The sequence below is a fragment of the Hemiscyllium ocellatum genome, chromosome 1, assembly GCF_020745735.1.
Source record: "Hemiscyllium ocellatum isolate sHemOce1 chromosome 1, sHemOce1.pat.X.cur, whole genome shotgun sequence".
NCBI lineage: Eukaryota > Metazoa > Chordata > Chondrichthyes > Orectolobiformes > Hemiscylliidae > Hemiscyllium > Hemiscyllium ocellatum.
This window is the reverse complement of record NC_083401.1, coordinates 3,568,114-3,574,113: the sequence shown is the minus strand read 5'-3', so window position 1 is coordinate 3,574,113 and position 6,000 is coordinate 3,568,114. Positions and strand designations below refer to the sequence as shown.

General features: G+C 45.7%; 1 protein-coding gene across 1 annotated transcript in view; it reads right to left on the bottom strand.

Moving 5' to 3' along the window:
• Positions 1-3,777: 3,777 nt before the first annotated feature.
• Positions 3,778-6,000, bottom strand: part of LOC132817376 (disintegrin and metalloproteinase domain-containing protein 12-like) — a 183,893-nt gene continuing 181,670 nt past the window's right edge. Inside the window, exon 22 of the mRNA XM_060827794.1 lies at positions 3,778-4,428. The gene's annotated coding sequence lies outside the window, so the exon portion shown is untranslated. The remainder of the gene's footprint in view (positions 4,429-6,000) is intronic.

The following is a 6,000-nucleotide window of genomic DNA, read 5'->3' as shown; positions in this document are numbered from 1 at the left end:
GTAGGGTTCAATGTCCTCAAGTGGATAATGAGCCAACTGATGACGTTCCTTGGGGAGGGGTCTCAAATACATGATCAGATGCTTTTACAATCAACAGGTGACGTGCAACAGAGGGAAAGTCAAAGAATGCTCCTAGAATTCGAGAGACGAAAGGGGTAATGTGATACCGTGTACAAGACTGTGAATCTCTGCACCTTTGGGTGTAAAGAGGCAGAAATTGCAAAAGCAACAAGTTGTAAAACAAAAGAAATGGGGGAGCTGTGAGAAATGGGGAAGGGTGTTGTTTTCGCAGATGTAGCAAAAAGGGTAGTGATAATAAGCTTCAGCATCGCGCTGACAAACACGTATCGAGGGAGCTGCAGGCAAAGATCAGATTAACAAACTTCTGGGAAAAACAAGTTTGTGCAGGCAGTAAAACAGAACAATAGAAAACACTAGCACAGCAAGTGTTAATATAGTTACAAAACGGTTGCAGCTAACGGCCCAAGGAGATAGAAGTAGAATCTAATCAAGATAAGGAGAAGTCACATAGGGGCAGTCAGGTCACAAGTTAGGCAGAGAACTACGGTGAGTGGGTAATGTGGGAGAAGGGAGAGGTGACCTCACGCAGCTCAAAGGTATAACTGCACACATGTTTCAATGCTCACTTGCTTTAACATTTGGCGCCCTTTCTTGCAAGATCGTAAAATAAATTGTCTTGTTTCCAATTTTGGTGGTCTTGGCTAATTTTGTTAAGTTTGTTTCTAACAACTGTTATGTCTAAGACCAGGGGATGAGAGGATAACAACTTGAGTTTCCCCCGGTCTTTGCCCTTGAGAGTTTGATAAGGAACGCTATAAGGCAAGCATCTGTACAATGTTCAGTACTTTTAGTGTAATGAGTCAATTCTGCAGGATTTAAAATAAAGATCCTTTCTTTGCTCTTGCTAATAATTGAGTCAAGTCAATTTAATTTCCACGACAGAAGGTAAAGGCAAATAAATCTTGGGAATCTGCTCAGAGGGAGAGTGAAGAAAGCATGCTGTAGGTCAACAGGGTGAAAATACAGGCACTAGCAGGGATACTGCTAAGAATCAATGCAGGATTTGGCATAACCAGGTGTAAAGGCTGGATGATTGTATTCATCTGTCTAAGACTCTGTCCTAATCACTATTCTGGGCATCCTGGCTTTGGGACAGGTAGAATGAGGGTGTTGCAGGGTGATTGGCAGGGGACTAGAACAGCTTGGAGGGACATATCTATCAAGGTTGATATCCCTTCTATTGCTTCTGGTCTTAGGGGGTTCTGGGGGTATTGAAAGCAGTTTTGCCCTGGTATAATCTGGATCATTATATGCTCTACAGGGAAGTATCCTAGTTCATGCTTGAGGCCGACCAGAGAGCAGGAAAGGAATCTTCCAAGGGGTGGTGTTGGCGTTGATGATGGCAGAGTGGGCCCACTGTGGTGAAAGGACTGGAATAAATCAGTTAAAATTCCCCTCGGTCAGTTGGTGGGGCACGTCAATGACACTGGGATCTGACTGCTGCAGTAAACAGTGTGCTAGGAATCCCATGGCCCTTGCTTTATAGCCCTCATTCACAGACAAGGTGGTATGGAGAGAAACCAGACCTGGTTGATGACAGAGGTGGACAGGAATGTCCACTGAGAGGACTGATCCTTCCTTACATTCAATGTGCCCATTATGGTAATGGTGACAGTGGATCCCAGGAAGGGAGCAAAGATGGCTGCTAGCTCAGTGGAATCATAGCAAAGGGTTACATGGATCAGGGGCCTGCAGGGGTAGAGTAAAATCCTCTGGCCTCAAATTGACATCCCACCACTGGGGGGGGCACAATTGATCCAAAATTGTCTCAGTGATATTACTTTTTTTGTTTAGATTAGATTCCCTAAAGTGTGGAAACAGGCCCTTCGGCCCAAGTCCACACCAACCCTCTGAAGAGTAACCCACCCAGACCCAACTCCCTCTGACTAATGCATCTAACACTATGGACAATATAGCATGGCCAATCCAGCTGACCTGCACACCTTTGGATTGTGGGAGGAAACCGGAGCACCCGGAGGAAACCTACGCAAACACTGTGAGAACATGCAAACTACACACACAGTCACCCAAGGTTGGAATTGAACCCAGGTCCCTGGCACTGTGAGGCAGTGGTGCTAACCACTGAGCCACCGTGCCACCCCAATGGTGGTGTCCTCATCAAGGCAGAGAATCTAGACTCAGGAAATACAACAAATCCCTTCCTGCCAGATTGATCTCTCATTCACTGGTTTGAGGAAATTGGACAGAACGGGTCTGGGGGCCAAACTGAACAGTTAGTGGTTCCGTCAGGGTATGATCTCTCCTGCCCGGTTAGACCACTGGAGGTTCATGAAGGTTGGTGAGAGCCTAAACCCGTGCCAGTGCATACAGGAGGTTTCCAGTGCTGAAGCTGTGGCCCTGGTTTCAATCAGAAGGGGAATTTCCTTGCCCTCAATATTCAAGCAGACTATCAGTTCATCCTCAGGGTCCTTTGTCAATATGGGGTAATTCAGAAGGGAGGGTAGTCAAGTTGAGACAGAGTTGCTGGTAGAGAAAGGTTGTCCCCTGCTTTGTGGGGTCTATGTTGCTGCCAATGATTCCTAGCACAACCCTGAGCTGACTTTGGTGTTGCTAAACAGGGCAGACCACAATGGTTTTGGAAGCGACTTACTGTTGCAGAAAGGGAGCAAAACGGGCATGGGTGACAGAGGTGTACTTGGCCCATTCGGGTGAGTGGTACACGCATAGCACCATCTATTTACCCACCCTGGGGTCTGATGCTGGGCTTCCATATGATGGCCCTGAGAGAGTCAGGGTCTATAACAGGGGTAACATGATACCGTGTATAAGATTGTGAATCTCTGCACCTTTGGGTGTAAAGAGGCAGAAATTGCAAAAGCAACAAGTTGTAAAACAAAAGAAATGGGGTAGTTGTGAGAAATGGGGAAGGGTGTTGTTTTCGCAGATGTAGCAAAAAGGGTAGTGATAATAAGCTTCAGCATCGCGCTGACAAACACGTATCGAGGGCAGCTGCAGGCAAAGATCAGATTAACAAACTTCTGGGAAAAACAAGTTTGTGCAGGCAGTAAAACAGAACAATAGAAAACCCTAGCACAGCAAGTGTTAATATAGTTACAAAACGGTTGCAGCTAACGGCCCAAGGAGATAGAAGTAGAATCTAATCAAGATAAGGAGAAGTCACATAGGGGCAGTCAGGTCACAAGTTAGGCAGAGAACTACGGTGATTGGGTAATGTAGGAGCCGGGAGAGGTGACCTCACGCAGCTCAAAGGTATAACTGTATACTTGTTTCAATGCTCATTGCTCATTTGCTTTAGCATTTGATGCCCTTTCTTGCAAGATTGTAAAATAAATTGTCTTGTTTCCAGTTTTGGTGGTCTTGGCTAATTTTGTTCAGTTTGTTTCTAACAGACTCCTACATAGAGAGCCCTCCATTGGGGATCCCCACCACCTAGTGGTAAATGGGCATGGTAAGACATGTCCGGAACAAAGCTTTTCACTGTGTCTTAGTACACATGACAATAAATTCAGATCATTTCAATACTCCCGTGTTTTTGTCCTCTGTTGCTCCCACTCTGTGCTGGGAGTGCTCCCTTGCTTTTATACAGTAGGTCTACCCTTCTACAAGAACCAGATTTCACCAGTTTACTTATTTAGTTTAATCAGTTTAATTAGTCACCCGCTTTGTGCAGTAACACTCAGAGAGCTTGATTTAACTTTCCTGAGGCCTGAAAGAAAAGAGAAACAGCCCTAAATTGTATCAGGATTTCCCGTGGAGAAAAAAATGGAAGCTAGTGAATGTGAGGAGTTCACTTTCTCATCAGTACCATGTTTCATCAACCAAGTGAAAGAACTACTCATTGGATCACATTGACTCTCTCAGGGAGAGTCTGTTGTCCGGATCACATTGACTCTCTCAGGGGGAGTCTGTTATCCGGATCACATTGACTCTCTCAGGGGGAGTCTGTTGTCCGGATCACATTGACTCTCTCAGGGGGAGTCTGTTGTCCGGATCACATTGACTCCCTCAGGGAGAGTCTGTTGTCTGGATCACATTGACTCCCTCAGGGAGAGTCTGTTGTCTGGATCACATTGACTCTCTCAGGGAGAGTCTGTTGTCTGGATCACATTGACTCTCTCAGGGAGAGTCTGATGTCTGGATCACATTGACTCTCTCAGGGGGAGTCTGTTGTCCTCACTATAATTTCTTGCTCCATCACCAGGATTAGTTCTTCAGTCAGGTTCACAAGTAATGTGCTAAGTCTGCTGTCTCCAATCGGTATCATTCCCCACAAATATCCAGCTTCTCATTCCAGGATCATACACCGATCACAGACGGGATCATACAGTCATAAGATTATTATCATTGGCTGACAGACGCCTGAATCTGTGGGGAGAAGAAAAGGTTTTTAATGTTTGGAAGAGAATGCACTGTCTTTGCATTTCTTTCTCGATTCTCTCGCCGCTCCCCTGCACTGTGGGGAGCACTTTTCAAATAACACGCTGGTTCTACAAAGTTGGTAAAGGTTCAGTTTGCCCTATTAATGACCTTTGTTATAAATTCTAAAATAGTTTATTTATTACAAGTTCATTTGGATGTTGCTGGATGGGCCAACATTTATTACCCGTCTCTAGTTACCCTATGAGAAGGTGGGGCTGAACAGCCTTCTTGAACTGCTGCAGTCCATCTGCTGGAGATAAACCCACAATGCTAATCGGGAGGGAATTCCAGGATTTTGACCCAGTGACAGTGAAGGAACAGCGATGCATTTCTAAGTCAAGATGGTGAGTGGCTCTGAGGGGTGGTGTTCCCATTTCTCAAAGGAACTTCAGTCATTGAGTCATAGAGATGTACAGCGTAGAAACAGACCCTTCGGCCCAACCCGTCCATGCCGACCAGATATCCCAACCCAATCTAGTCCCACCTGCCAGCACCCGGCCCATATCCCTCCAAACCCTTCCTATTCATATACCCATCCAAATGCCTCTTAAATGTTGCAATTGTACCAGCCTCCACCACTTCCTCTGGCAACTCATTCCATACACATACCAACCTCTGCGTGGAAAGGTTGCCCCTTAGGTATCTTTTATATCTTTCCCCTCTCATCCTAAACCTAATTCTGTACTCTCTGACCCCAGGAAAAAGACTTTGTCTATTTATCCTATCCATGCCCCTCATAATTTTGTAAACCTCTGTAAGGTCACCCCTCAGCCTCCGATGCTCCAGGGAAAACAGCCCCAGCCTGTTCAGCCTCTCCATGTAGCTCAAATCCTCCAACCCTGGCAACATCCTTGTCAATCTTTTCTGAACCCTTTCAGGTTTCACAACATCCTTCCGATAGGAAGGAGACCAGAATTGCACGCAATATTCCATCAGTGGCCTAACCAATGTCCTGTACAGCCGCAACATGACCTCCCAACTCCTGTACTCAATAAAGGAAAGCATACCAAACACCTTCTTCACTATCCTATCTACCTGCAACTCCACTTTCAAGGAGCTATGAACCTGCATTCCAAGGTCTCTTTGTTCAGCAACACTCTCTAGGACATTACCAGTAAGTGTATAAGTCCTGCTAAGATTTGCTTTCCTAAAATGTAGCACCTCACATTTATCCGATTTCAACACCATCTGCCACTTCTCAGCCCATTGGCCCATCTGGTCCAGATCCTGTGGTAATCTGAGGTAACCCTCTTTGCTGTCCACTACACCTCCAATTTTGGTGTCATCTGTAAACTTACGAACCATACCTCTTTTTCTCGCATCCAAATCATTTATGTAAATGACAAAAAGTAGTGGACCCAGCACCGATCCTTGTGGCACTCCACTGGTCACAGGCCTCCAGTCTGAAAAACAACCCTCCACCACCACCCTCTGTCTTCTACCTTTGAGCCAGTTCTGTATCCAAATGGCTAGTTCTCCCTGTATTCCATGAGATCTAAACTTGCTAATCAGTCTCCC